The 15669-nt window shown below is 40.8% G+C and overlaps 1 protein-coding gene and 1 long non-coding RNA gene across 8 annotated transcripts in view; one reads left to right on the forward strand and one right to left on the reverse strand.

Annotated features, from left to right (window-relative positions):
* LOC105835954 (protein shank) overlaps window positions 1–15669 on the reverse strand; it is a 116401-nt gene that overhangs the window by 44771 nt on the left and 55961 nt on the right. The gene's annotated exons all lie outside the window — the stretch shown is intronic.
* LOC118646867 lies at window positions 33–14096 on the forward strand. The gene is made up of 2 exons (XR_004964279.1): window positions 33–11190; window positions 13756–14096. It is a non-coding gene; the product is annotated as an uncharacterized LOC118646867 (long non-coding RNA).

Genomic DNA, 15669 nt, shown 5'->3' on the forward strand with positions numbered 1-15669 from the left:
GGGGTGAGAGAGAGCCTGGTGGTGGATGTTGGTCGCCTGGCAACGACGAGAGATCGACCGAGTGCTCTTTCCACTCCCCCCCCTCCTCTCTGTCCCCGCCTTAGCGGCCTCCGAGAGGGTTGGACACCACCCTCGCTCGTTGTTGTTTCCGCCGCTGGTACTGGTACTGGTATGACAGTGGTGGTCCGCGGACGTGTGTGAAAGCTACTATATATCGGGAGTTGCGAGTGAGCAAACGATTAGTCGTCGCTATTGGGAATGGAACGTCGAGGGTGGAAGGTCAAGAGGAGAGCGGACACCTTGAAGGACATGCCAATGGTATATAAATACACCTTGCACATCTGGGGTGGACTCTTAGAAGCAGAAGTAACGAAATCGGGACACCGAATGCGAATATCATAAAAATGTAGATGTAAAAGAAATAAATGTGCATTATAAGTATACAAGTTTTTACAAAAATTAATTAATGTTGAATTATAAAGTAGTTATTATAAAGTATAACATTATAACGAAAAATTAAATTATGCTATATGAAATGTTTAGCATTTATTGTTTTTTTTTTTTTTTATGTACCATCACTCGATGTATCAAGCAGTGGTTTTTTTAAACTTTGACATAATTATCCGACCAAATTATTATAAATCACGTCATACAACTATATCAAAATACTTGATATTTTTTCACATATTTTAATTTTATTCCATTTGTAATAACGTAGACTAAAAATTATAAGTATAAAAGAGTGACAAGTACCGGTGACACGGTATCCTCAATATGGTATTCCATCTACTATCCCGTGAAATATGAGGGGGCTCGATCGTTCGCTGTTTGTCCGTTCGTCCATTCTCGCCGGCAAACATACCGAAAATGGCGTACGGTATTTCACATTGTTGTTTTAAGACAGCTCGATCGATACCTTCATCGCGGTATCGGTACACACCCACATTGTATCGTCTCGCTTATAAATAAAACGATCGCTTAGCTCTGAAGTCTCGGGGAAAACTTTCGCCGCGCTTTGATTCGTGGACGTTTTATAACGTAACGAACCTCATTAGGAACGGTAATAGCGCCTTTTCTGGTCGTAACTCCATTTTCTGCGAGGTTACAAGACGGATAGCCGCCGTCGTTGCACCGTCGCCTTAAAAGTCCTCGCACATCCTACGGAAACGGAGAGTAATGAATAGTTCGCAAACGTAAAAAAAGGGGGAGGGGGAAGAATCCTGTCGATCGTCGTCCGGTGATTTATCGTGACTTGATCGCGCCGGTCAAAGCGCCGCGATAACGCTTTGTCCGATAAGGCAAGAAGAGAAGCGCGTCCTACTGTCGTTTTCGCTACGATTACAGATAACGCAAGGACATGATTCATGCGTCTATGACTATCATTGTGTGATCGTACGATTATTGTTATCTGATAATTATATGCGAAAGGTGTTTTCGTCGTTTGTGAGATACAATCACAAACGAAAAATGTATCGATTTCAAGCATCGCGCATTTCGGTTATTAAAAGATTATCATATTTGCCTTGCGTAACTAAAGTTTTATATCTATAAAAAAATCTAATTAAACCATAATAAATTAATTTGTCAACTTTTCGCATTAACTTTCCGAGGAATTAATTCATAATTTTTGCACCACTTGCACCACATTTCTGCGTCAAGAAACTTCACACGACTGTTAAGCTTGTTAATGACTAAGGTTTAAAGGAGTCAAACCAGATCTTTCGTGGAAAAAAACAGTAGATTTCCCGTGACGTCATTTCCTCAGCATCGTCGCGCGGATGCAGGCACTCGTGCCTGACGACTTTTTCGTCGCACATCGCAGGGGAAGAGAGCGAAAAACTAACGAGCGCAAGGTTCACTCAGATTAGATCGACTCCAATTTAGTTCACTCGTCGTTTGACCTCCATTCCAGATCGGCCGCCCTCTCTCCGGCTTTTAATTTGCGGAGGATGTGACGTTCCCTCGATGAATCTCATCGGTCGTCCCTCTCAACGACCGGTGCCGTTAAACCGGAACAATTTAGCATCGAGGACGACGGAACGGTCATCCCCCATTTTTTATCGGGACTCCGCATTATAGATTTAATTGTAACTCAATCAAGGGAATAGGAAGTAAAGTTTTACAATAAAGTGTTTTTTGTATAACAATTCATCATTGGAATCCTGATTGGGTAACTCGAAGAAATTGCAAATAACTATTTGCGAGATATTAATCTACGAATTCAATTGCAAAATTAAAAAATAAATCAATTTTATTTAATAAGTTGTAGTAATTTTCCAAATCAGAAAAATGTTATACAATATGATATTGAATATTACTTATGAGATACTGTTCATACTACAAAAAATGTTTTGTTGTAATAACAAATAATTTGGTTAATATCTATCGTATATGTAATAACAACTATATTTGATTAATAAAATAAACACAAATATTAGTACATTTTTTATTTACATGGTTATTTTATTTCGCAGAAACAACCAAATTTTTTGTTACATAAAGTAAAACTGAAAAAAAGCGTCAACTAAACAGTTTTTACTGAAGGCACTAAATTGTTTTATTCAGTTTTTCCTATAAGAACAAATTTGTTGCTTTTGTGAATTATCGAAACATTTTAATGAGCCTTGTAAGATGAGTTAACGTGAAAGAGTAAAAGAGCATAAGAGTGCACGCGTTCTAAGCTTCGTAGGCTTTGAAAGATAATACCGGAAGAGAAAATTTGAAAGAGGTTCCCAAATTGACCTGTTTCCGCTTTCCAAACATCGTCAGTCCATTAATTTTAGGGAGTTAGAACGAGGGATGAAGCCCTGCAGAGGCCTAGATGAAAGACGAGTGCCTGACGTATATTTGAAGTTTGATCGATTGATCACACGATACATCTATTGCAATCTTTTATACGCCCACCAAGGATCTCCGCTCGTCAGCGAATATACAACCCTCTTGGGGGTTATCTGTATCGTTAATTCTTGGTCATTGTATCACATACGCCAAAATAAAGAAAAATATGTAATACATTAATATGTAGCATATATTATTTGATAATTTATCTTAGTAACATTTTGCAAAAATATAATTTAGTAACACATAAATTTTTATACGTGTTTTTTGAAAATAATGACACGTTCCGACATTACCGTCTCTTTCTAATACTTGCAAGTATCGATGACTGCATTCACCGTTACGTGAAGCTTCTCACCTCACATTTGCATCTGTTTAAACGAATAAATAATCCCACGGTACCGCGCGCGACGATATTCTCTTCTCGGTGCCCGGCCCGAGTCTACAATCCCCGGCACGAGGAAGAAAGAGCCAGGAAGTCAACCGTGAGACAGGAAGGTCGTACCATCTAAGTTTAGAGTGTGTTTAGTCACCTACCACGGCTACCTACACTTTTCCATCTACAACTCCGCCCCTTTATCTGCCCAGGTTCGCGAGGAATCATTAACGACCTCCGTATGTGGAGGTGGTACTCGCACACGTACGTGCGGTGGGACCCTTTCACGATAATCCTGGAAACTCGGATCCCGCGATACGAGTCCCGCGAATTGGCATGCGAAGAAAACCAGGGAAGCGTTATTCGATTTACGCGCAAGTTAATTTCGCGCTTTCTCACGTTGTTCAAGGTATCTAATTTTTTCTTCATAGAAATAAGGACATTGCGTAAAAATATTTGTAGCTTATTTTAAGAGACGTTTCACACTTGCCATATTAAAACTTTCTGCACGTTTTGTTTCTCGCAGCTTTCGAATCGTGGTAGAGACAGAGAGAGAGAGAGAGAGAGAGAGAGAGAGAGAGAGAGAGAAAGAGAGAGGAGACTTCCGCGAAAAACACTCCGTGAAATTCCGTTGTCTGAGAAGAGTATTATGGTACAGTCTGTCTGCCGGCTGTTTTACAGTGTTAATATATATCTCCGCCGGTTATTCCAATATCCGTTGTCTACTCTAGACGATGATGCAAGCGTTTGTACTTCCCGCGCGCGCTGGCATACGTTCTCGTCTATCTGCCGCCGCCGTCTATCTATCGTGTCCCGAAGGAAAACCTGAATCACGAAATCCTCCGGGTGCTCGCTCCAAGAAAGGCGGAGGCAGCTGCGGCGGCAGCTCCGTATAGAGCCGGTACGTACGCGCGTGTAACGTTTACACGTCCCCGTATCTCTTCGGCGTGTGTTCGTGCGTGGGTGTTTAAGCGGGTGCAGGAAGGAAAGGTGCGGAGACGGACGAGAGGGGGATGGGATAAAGGAGTAAAACCGCGTTGTATAGATGTGGGGACTGTAAATATCGCGTCGCTCTGCTGCCTACTTCGCGCTCAACGGGGAGGCACGCCCGGTATATGTGGTATATCGCCTTATGTGCGTCTTTCATCCTATCGTGGTGGTGCCTATGAAGAACGGACAGACGAACGGACCATTGGATAAAAAATATCCTACTAAATTGATAAATTATGACCGCTTAAATCAGCCAGATGCGGGGTCCGTTCTATTGCTGCCGAGAAAGAGAGAGAGAGAGAGAGAGAGAGAGAGAGAGAGAGAGAGAGAGAGAGAGAGAGAGAGGCTGGTCCCTGATTTAGGTAGCCATTCTGGATAACTCTCGATAATAACTCTATTGTAAACCGTAATCGGGAAACTTTATGATGGAAGTTTTTAATGGCTTTTCTAGTAATTCCTTAGTAATTGCCAGCGTGGTCGAAACGATGTAATAAAAATTAGAGAGAATTATGATCAAATTTAGGTAGTTGAAATTGAAGTCTTTACGGTATACTATAGTAATAGACAGACAAAGTAATAAAGCATTTATTAGCGTTTTAGGGTAAACCAGCGTTTAAGAACCAACAAAATAATAACAGAAAAAAACACACAAAAATAAAAAAAATAAAATAATAACGTAATAGTTACGCAAGCAGAATCAATAAGTGAAAATGAAAATAAAAATAAGAACGCAAATTTATTGAAGCCTATATTATAAGAATTATATACAGAGAAATTATCATGAGGTTCAAGTAGTTGAAGCTGATTAAACTTGAGAAACAGACAATATTCTGTTCTTTCCTTATTAATTTTTTGCGATTGATATCTATAATCACCGACTAGAACATAAATCTTTAACGGAGGGATCGTTAAATCATGACTGCTCTATCGAAAAGTTCTTTGCTATTTGTCGTAAAGACGAATCTTTCGAGATGGGCGTACAAATCGAAATTTATGGCGGTTACGGCGGCCGAAACTCCGCGCTCTCTTGCGACACGGACAATGTAAGAGGTTGCGTCATACACCACGCCGAGAATCGGCTTCGAGGCAAATCGAGGCCCGATCCGAAGAACTCGGACTGACGTTCCCGGAGGGGGCGCGGCACTTTCTCTCACTGGAGTTCCAGAGCAACGTGGAATCGAGGAAACCCCTCACGAATACTCACACTTTGCTCTTTCGTAGTCGTCCCGATGTCTGGCAAGTTACCTCGCCTCGCTTAAAATTCAATTTAACCAAAGTGGGAAATATATTCGCAGTCTACCTAGAGAGTGTATATAGTTGGACACATAAAATATTTCATTCCGCGAGAATTTGTAGGATAAGAGTTTGCACATCACATCTAATACTTTCTTCGACATTAAAGTCTAAAAACGCAATTTTGAAATTTAAACCTTTTTTTACTTAATGTCTTTCATCTCATTTCTCGATGTTCTTGATACCTTGATACATCCTAAGTTGATCTCTAAGTTTTTACTTGACTTAGAAATGCAATAGGAAAAAGAGAAAATTAGGAACACAATCGGCAAAAGCGACAACAGACTAGGTGCGGTACGAAGAAAGAGGAAGAATACAACGCTCGAACAGAAATTCCATCGTCAACCGGTCGGGACTCGCAATAGAATCGGGGGGTTCCTTTGACCGGTTGCACGTTCAAGCCTGCCTGACCACTTGTGATTCATTTTACGCAATAAGCCTTCGCTCGCGCCATGTATGCAATTCCATTTGTTTTCTGTGCGTCTCTTTTCCAAGTCTCGCGCGAAACGCGGGATTTTTGCCGCGGCAAAACTCCTGAGAAACATACGCTACCTTTTCTTTTTTCATTAAAGGAAAAAAATTCTTCCTCTCAAAATCCTAGAAAAATTTTAACATGTATTTTAATATTATAAAAATGTACATACATATTTGTCTTTATTTGAGATATAAAAATGATGTAAACGTTAATATATTAGACACGGAAAGAAGGCACATTGCACTTTTTTCACATACCTTTAGTCATTGTTAACAACATTGTGGAATTGCAAAACTTAATATTTTTTAGTTTATGTCGAGGAAGTAATCTATTAAATAATAAATCTCGCTACTTTGTGATTTTCAGCAGTTGCTCTTAATTTGATAATTTCATGTGTGATTTGCTCGATGAGACAGTTCTATTAAGTCACGCGTCCATGTGTCTAGACTGAACACATATTACATCATTCTGCGCTACAAATTCACGTAAGTGCAATAAAGAAATGGTTCAAGTACTTGGACAGAGATAACTGGAAATCTCGTTTATCTGCAGAAAAATGTAGCACACGTTTAGAAATAATTCACTTGTAGTCGTGAAAATCGAGAGTTTCGCGTTGATTTAGTTTTCTCGCATAAAACTGACTATGTCGCGAGATTAAAGGTACTTTCTAGCAGCTATCGAGTTTTTGGCAACGGGGAACAGTAGTCAAGGAGGCTTCGACCTTATTCTTATCACGTACTTGGCAATTGCCCAAGTCTTTCCGGCTGTATCTTCCTTAATCAAGGAATGAGAACCATCCTTAAATGTTGCGCATTCGTCGGCTGTATCTTAGCTCGCAAAAAATGCTTATCTACAAAAAACCGTTTTATGAGTTTAGTTTTTCATATGCAAACAGGTATATTGCATCTTAAGAGCTACTACTAGATTTAATATCGACGTAATATATTTTTTAATATATGCGAAAATTATTTAATTGCTTCTCAACTTGCTGCTTGTATAAAATTCTTTAAAACCAGCGATTATGATATAATTTTCATATACTCTAAATAATAGAATATATGGTTATATTACATAATCATTAATATTTTTCCGATAAAATTTAATATGTATACATTTCAGCGAGAGATTCACGACAGCAGATTTTACGTTATTACATCACACGCATTACTCATAGCAGATACCGTATTGTTATACTACTTTTTACATCAATATTTCAAATTTTAGATACATACAATATTATAATCTAGATTCGCGATTATTACGTGCGATTGTTACATTCACGAGACGATCCTGATACTATCGATCTCTATTGGACAAATGCCGCACACGAGAGAATCTTTTGGAGTACCCTCGAAAATACTTCTCTCTGGTTCTCGTACCCTACTTTATTATACCGTCGTCCCGATGAGCACGGTATATTACACGATGACCGAGCGGCGCGCACACGCGGCTACCTATTACGATAAATACCCGGCGCGCGCGATTCAGCCAGATCGGCGGGACTGGCTCCCTAAGACGGTGAAATATTTCCGCGATAGCCATAACCTTTCGCCATGGCTTCCCACGCCTCTCGACGAACGTGTCCCGCCGCGCCCGCGCTGACCACCGAGCGAACGAAACACATCCAGCTGAGCTGGATCGTGATCGGTATTTCCCTTTCTCATTTAAGCAGATCAATCAGTTAGATCAATCAACTCGAATGAGAGACACTAGTCGCTGTGATAAGGCGACTGCACCTTAAACTTGTTGCGTGAAGCATTAGTTGTCAAATGTTTTTGTCCGTATAAAATATTCTAATAAAAAAATAAAATATAATTTGAAAATTTCATGTTTTTCTTACAGAAGAATAATTAAAAACGTTACTAACGTTTGCATTTTTAACTATAATATAAATTAAAAGTCTGAACATACTCGATACGAACTAATATTGCATATGACCTGAGTCCCGTGAAATATTACATTGGTGAACTAATGATTTATAGATGATGTCCTAAAGAAATTAACCGTCTTCTGAACTCGCAAGTCACCGCTTAGCTTTTCTTATCAACTACAACGCCCGTGTAAATTCAAGGCTACGTTCGGCCGAAATACCCCTAGCCGGACCGCGGGGCTGCGGCATTATCCTGGAGGATTTATGCGGCTCCTTTCCCAAATGCATTCATCATTCCGCGGTGTCAGCGGCTCGCTTTCAGTCCGGTCTTCGTCCTCCTTTTATCTCCTCGCTCCTCCGGTTCCTCTCCATCTCCTTCTCTCTCTCTCTCTCTCGTTCGCTTCTCTCGGCTTTGCCGAACTCCCGGCCTTCTACTTTACACAACACGCACGAACACCGCCGCAGTGCTCACTCTCACTCTCATCCGAGAGTCCACCGTTCTTTTCTCTTCTCTCCACGCCTGCAACGCGGCAGTGATTCTTTTTCGTTTTTGGCATTCACGTCCTCCTCTCTGCTTCCTCGTCTCTTTTTTGTTTTGCATCATCGTATAGTGGCGCGGTCCTTTTCGAGCTCAACCGCGTATCGGGACCACCCCGTGATGCTGAACCTTCGTAATTCTTTATAACGCTTGTAACGGGTGTTGTGACGCTCTTCGAGACACCCTCTTTCGGATCGTGATATATGAAGGCGATACGATAACGCGCGCAAAAGTCGACGACCTGTTTTGTCAATTAGCATAAACATAATCACAAGTACGTAATAAAAAAGTACGAGATAATATTACTCAAGAACTTATCGTTACACTCGTGACTTGTCATCACACATGACTCAATTAATTAATAATTGACGCAATTTATATAGTTAAACGAAAAATAGAATTTCGCGAATATCATGTGACTACGGTAACCTTGTACTTTGATTGAAATTCAGCAGCCGACCTTGTATGGAATATCATGAACTTTAATGCAATTCAAATAATCCATAACCAAACAAGAAATGTATAAAAATAATTGGAGAAACCGTATCGCTTTGCGGCAAGCGCAGGCGGGAGATGCGAGTGAACGTCGTTAAATGTGATTGTCATTACTCGGACTACGTCTCGTAATTGCAACGCGGTTCATTACGGGAGTCCATGCAACCGCGAATCATTTCGTCTGGCCATCCGTCTGTGCGTCTCTCTGGCTATTCATACGCAAATCCGATCGCCGGACCATCCGTGGCCGGCTGAAACTTTCGACGGTCAATGCTCGCCCATCCGCGGCGGACTCGAAATTTGCATTTAAAACCATAGCTGCGGGCGCCAAAATAAAAAAGGCGACTTTGCGCGTGGTTTGACGAGCGCAGACGTGCCAGGCTAAAAAGAATCGCGCGGTTCGGCGGAGAGTTCGTGGAAAAAAGAAAAGCAAGAAAAGACCAAAGCCCTGCTGTCGATACACCATCGGGATAAAGAAACGCCGGATTGTCTTCAGGGCTAAGCAGGCGAGTGAGCCGATACAGTTCACTGGCGAAAAGGCTAAAGGTAGATGCAGCGGGAACGATGTATCATTAAAACGCGTACCGATATCATTGCAAAATCATGCCACTTTTCTCGTATTCGAGATTAATGTTACGGGTTCATAAAAAAGCGACTTGAACTGACGTACCACTTTCAAATGTACTATAGAAACTAGAATTGTAATTATGGCCGAGACTTCGAGAATCGACCAAAAAAATTCGTATGTTGCACAAACGTATTTCGTGTGTAATTCTCTCTAAAATATATATTCGTGTAATAAATCTCTTATCTTGTCACAAGTGAAACAACCCACGTACTCCGAGGCACCGGTGCAATTTCATTTCCGGGTTCCATCAGCTCAACTGATTATTTTAAAAGAGGAAACGGATGGAGCACGCGTGAGAGAGCGGAGAAAGGAGACGCGCGGGAAAGAGGTAGAGAAATGTGACAGGAAAAGGCAGCCGCACGTATTCTTGTGAAAAACAAAACGCAGAGACGGGTTCGGCGCGACGTCTGGCACAACGCGTCTCCGAATAGATGAAGAGGAGGAGAAAGAACGGCAAAAGATAGAACGAAAGAAACGGAATGAGAGGGTCGGAAGCGGCGAGGGGAAGGATAGAAGTTCCGGTGGAGAGCCGGAATATAACGCCAGCGACGCTGGCTCGACATCGCGACGTCTTACAACCACGAAGAAGAACCCGCGCACGGGATTTATTGGCTGAAGAGCCGAGAATTTATGCGGAGATTCGCGCTGGCAGGTGGTTCTACTCGCGATGAAAAACCGAAATTTCTCTCTGACCCTTCTTCTCTCCCCTTCGCCGCTCGGTCTTCCTGTCTTTTACTTCTCGTCTCTCTTTATACGCGACTCGGATGAATTGCAGGAAACTGGAGAGGCCAGCGAGATGTCTTGTTAAATGCGATTAATATCTAACACCCCGACTCGAGTGTTTGATCTCTCTCGGATCCTTTCGAATAAATTTATGTCTCGCTGAATAGAATACTGGGAGAGCGCCGAGACCTCGGAACTTGCGCTTTATCATATTCTCGTGCCACAGAATTGAATTGTAATTCAGATAAAACAATTGTTTTCTCTGTTCTTATTAAAAAATAATTATATCGTATTTTTAACTATTGCAATATTATTTTTCTTAATATGTTTCATGAAGGTTCTTTAAAAAACTAATATTGAATAGTAAAATCGAATAGGAGGTGTTGATACAACGATAAGAAACGATGTCCTGGCATGTGCTCGGGGTGGCTGGGCGGCGACCAAAGAAAGATGCCAAAAAAAAAAAAAAAAAAAATAAGACAAAGTAGAAGAAGAGCAGCGGGCAATGGTAAGAAAAGGGAGGAGGGAAAGGGGCGTTTTTTACCTCTATCGTTTGTACAGTGCTCACCTTGTTTTCCCACCCCAGGTATTCATTTCAAGGACAGAAGAAACATTTCGATCGGTTGTAAGGGAGATTCCCGGCAAAGATTTTTTGCGGGGCAGCTAGCAAAAGGATGCACTAAATCTTGCCCGGATATCTCGTGAGTATATCAGAGTCAGTGTGGCAGCGGGGTGCCCGATACAGCCACTCTCGATGCTGTGCGCTCCGCGCATCGCAGGACGAAGGGAAGAGGCTGAGAGAAAGACTGAGAGAGAACGAGAGAGATGTGAGAGAGATAGCAGAGAAGAGAGAGAGAGAGAGAGAGGGGGGGGGAGAGGGAGAGAAATGCTGGTTGCGGTCGCCGCTGCTGCCGTTGCACCGTCGCCCCGTCGTCGTTACATCCCGTTCCTCCGCTTCGATCAGGTATGTATCGACCGTTACCGAGACTGCCGCCGCCTCGCGTACACACGTTATTACGTTCCGGTCTGCAATTCGAAAAAGATACCGCTGCGAAAAAAATTGCATGAAATAGGCTAAGACGACCGAATCGCCGCGCCGGTCGAGCAGGTAGCGCGGAGGAACTCCACGTTCTACATCGACGTCGTCTCTTCGCGGCTAATTTATTGCTTGGATCGAGTTATCCCCGTTTACGATAAGCCAAACAAGACCTTTCGGTATCGTCGATTACGTTTTGCAGAACGAGATCGTCAAACGACGGGTTTTACTTTTAAGATATATTGGCGCACATTTGTCTAGAGATAATAATTAACTGTGTTTATGTACTGATGTATGATACGAACACGCAAGAAAGAATGCCCGATGTCGTGTATCGAGTTTCGATACGGCCCTGAGTTCAGTGCACCGAGTTAGAAGCGTTCGCCGATACAATGGAGCTGTGACCCCACCTGACCTAGCCGGCCGAATCTCAGGGATAACACCACCTCGTTGTTAAAGCTATCCTAACCACCCTGCTCGTATGGCGAAAAGCTAAACAAGATCAAAGTAGGCGAGCAGAAGGGAGATGCATTATATTCACGCCTCGTCGCACAATTTTCCTCCAAAAGGAGACAAAGTAATTCATTCGCGTATATTTATTGAGCATTAAAGTGATTTTTTAATAAAAAGCATTCAGATAGAAAGAAAATATTTGCGATGTGTAAAAATGTTTCACTCATTGCAATATTTGATAATTAAAAGAGCTATTAAAATTCAATTTATCATTAATTTACCATTAATTGTTCAGTTTAAGTTAATTTTTGAATTAAAAAAAAATTAAATTGTGTAAAGAAATTTTTTAACTTACAAAGTTATGGAATATATTTGTGCTAATCGTGCTTTTCGTAGTATAGATAGCATTTGTACATCGCGGTAACATAAGCCGCGTCTAAAAAATGTCGGCTATCAATTGCATTGATAGGCATGAGACCGCAAAATCTCGTCGCATCGACCTTGAAATTCAGAAGAGCCAGGCATGCAAGAAGGGGAGAGTGGTTTGGCCAGAAATTTAAAATGTCGCCTCGTCGCTCGTCTCGACGATCCATCATAGCGCGATGAAAGAGCACACACATACACACGCATATCTCTCGCACACAATGTAAGCGCGCAAAAGATACGCGCGAGTCAAATAATACAACGATCATCGTGATAAATGAATGTTCTTCGCCTCGTTGCCAAAATTTTAATTTCACATTTCAAAAAAAGTCTCGTCTAATACATTGATTTTTTGTATCGAAATTCTGCGACCAACGCAGAAACCCTTATAAAGTGATCGTTTCCTATTACGCTGGACCGCAACCCCAAAAGTTCACCCCTCCTACAACCTTATCGTGTCACTCTTCTACGCGCGCTCTTTCACAATCTTTTCCTCTCGTTTACTCCCCCTTTTTTTCGGCCTATTCGATGGGGGTCTCGTTTGATCGTGATCGTTTTATTTCACGGCCGGCCACACTTTGATCCCTCATCTCTTTCATCTGTGCATCACTTTTCGCCATCGCGCTTTTCCTCATGGGACCTCTGCACTTTGCTATTTTAACATACACTTTTATCACACACTGTTAAAATCAAAATGCATAAAGCGCTTTTCTAGTAATATATTCTGCAAAGGAAAAGACTGATAATATTGCAATAATTAAAATTAAATAAAAAAGTTTTAAAATTTGTAATAACAAATCTCCCGGCAGTTTTAATGAATTCCATTATTTCGACTCAACGAATTTTATTGCGTGCAGAATTTTTGTGTAAATTTTCCCCTCAAAATATTCACACAGCGCTAACACGATCTCGTAAATGGTCTATGTGCCTCGTTTGACAGTCCTACATGGTTCATTAAACTTCAAAAAACAATGATAATGCCATAAAGCAATTGAAAGAAGAAAGAAAGAGAGAGAGAAGGGAAAAGAGACAACGAGAATGTTCCAATAATGTGTCAACGTGCACGGCAACTTCGCTTAACAAAAGACTACTACCGACATAAAGAAATCATCTCATCCTATTCTCCTCAGCCGATCTTCCATATCATTGCGCTCGAGTCCCCAAGACGGGCCTTCGTGGTATCGAGTTTCCTTCTCGACGTTCGGCCAAAGGTAGGAAAAAAAAGACTGCCACGTTCGATGGATCGCAGGATAATCGAGAAGGATGGTAAGTGGCGTAACGATCATGGGATCGATGCAGAATGAACGATTTTTGATGGGAAAGACTTTTTTGTTGATCCTCGTTACGATACTTACTTAAAAAAAAAAAGAAAGATAAATGCTTAAGAAGTTCTCTCGAGCAATCTGGGGGCGTCCTCCCCCCTCTCTCTCTCTCTCTCTCTCTCTCTCTCTCTCTCTCTCTCTCTCTCTATTTTATAACATCCTTTTTAATATTTGAATACCGATAATAAAGATTAAATTTTTTAATTATCTGTTTAAAATATAATTAAAATGCAAATTAAATTGTAATAATTATTGATTAAATTTTTTGCAAAAAATTAATATATTTATCTTTCAGAAGACACGTTGCATGCATAAAAGCGAGCAGACCAGACCGCACCCTTCCTAGCCGCAAGAGTTACTGTGACAGAGAAACCGGAAGCGGGCGCGTGCCGGCGCGACGGAAGTTCGGGGGCTGAACGCGATCCTATTTCTGCAGTTGCGTCTCGGTGGTAGTATTACGACGGATGTGGCAAAACTGTACAGTCATGACTCAAAAAAGCTAGCGATGAATTCTGCAAGAAGAGAGGCACCAGAGACGGCTCGTAAAAACACATTACTCGCGTGTACTCAGTTTTCCTGTCTCTCATATTCGTAAAGAAAAATTTAAACAAACATTTCACATTCATGCCGTGCAAATAAATTAAAGTAGAATAAAAACAGAAATAATTCCATCAATAAAATCAATATATACACCGAAGAAAAAATGTTGTTAATTTGACTAAATTTTTCAACCAGATTAAATTTCTTCAGTTCAAGTATTTATGCAATTAACTTAAATATTTAAACTTCAATTTAAGTATTTACATATTTGACTGAAATACACAATTAGTTGAATTGAAGAAATTCAATTAAGTTAAAAAATTGCAATATAGTAACTTTAAGATTTAGCGCAATATAGTGACGATGAAGTAACACGCGGTGAAAATTTTCTTGACAAGCAAGACGATTTTCGATTAAAGTGCAGTCATGTAAGAACATGAAATCCATCGCTATCGTCGTTCGATACGATATACGCTCGTCCAATATACCACGTCGAATTTCCTTAATACGAACTAGCTATTAGCCAAGTGTTCCGCTACTACATGCGTATAAAAACGCGCGCGCATGAAATAGGAGCACGGGCGCATACGGCATGCGCGAGCATTATATCTCCACGCATGAAGTGCTTAATGCAATTACATTTCACTCAGTAGCTCGTTTCCGTGTTACTAATTAACGGTCATCGTGGCGTGCAGATAGGCGCGACGATCTATCGTCTGATATCAAATAAGCTCTCTTCCTAATAAGATGAATTGCGATGCGAAAATATGGAAAATTACATAAGAATCTCGCGCAATAAATTATCATGGAATAATGCAAAGACGGCTCTTGTGGTCCGTCGAATACAAGATCATCGATTCAGTGACCCAAGTTCAATCTCAGCCGTTCACCTTTGAATTGTTCTTGCAAGATGTAATACTATAGCGTTTCGATGGTCCTCGAGTTACCATGCAATTTCTTTCGAGTCTTCCATTTAAGCATAACTTTCAGTCTTGGGCATGCAAGAATTATTAGTTAAACATCTAATTAAAAAACTGAAATAAAAATTCAAAAAATTACAAAGAGGAAATAATAATTTGCTTGCATTAAAGATATTTCGCAAAAAATCTTACAACTGAAAATTACAACTTATGTCATTTTACAATTTATAAGAAAGGAAATAAATGTGGAATGCGTTTGAAGGATTATAATCCTGCTTCAACCCACTCTCTTTCTCGAAGAGAAAATTAGTTTCAAAGTTGAGAAAATTAAATCTAGATTAATTTTCACAAGTTCTCCAAAAAAAGTAGGTTAAATCACCGCGTTGCAAGAAAACTATATATACTTCCTCTTTTACTTCATCGAGATACAGAACAGCATTATTCTCATTTCCAAATGTTAATATATATTAAAAGAGAAAATAAAAATTGGAAACTGTTCTCGTCACCCAATAACGTGGACTTTACGGTCGGCCCTGCTCCGGACCAGACTATTGATCCTACTGAGAATGAGGGAGACGACGAAGAGAAAATAGAGAGAAAGAGGCAGATAGAAGTAAGAGATGCCACTCCATATTATTAACCCGTCGTGAACTCGTCTCCGTCATATAAATTTCGCGTCATCCCATTTACGCACTAGCTTCCACCCTAGGTTCTAAGCGCGAATGGCAAAACGGCTTTTCGTCGAGCGG

This window comes from Monomorium pharaonis, chromosome 8, assembly GCF_013373865.1.
Source record: "Monomorium pharaonis isolate MP-MQ-018 chromosome 8, ASM1337386v2, whole genome shotgun sequence".
In the NCBI taxonomy this organism is placed as follows: Eukaryota; Metazoa; Arthropoda; class Insecta; order Hymenoptera; family Formicidae; genus Monomorium; species Monomorium pharaonis.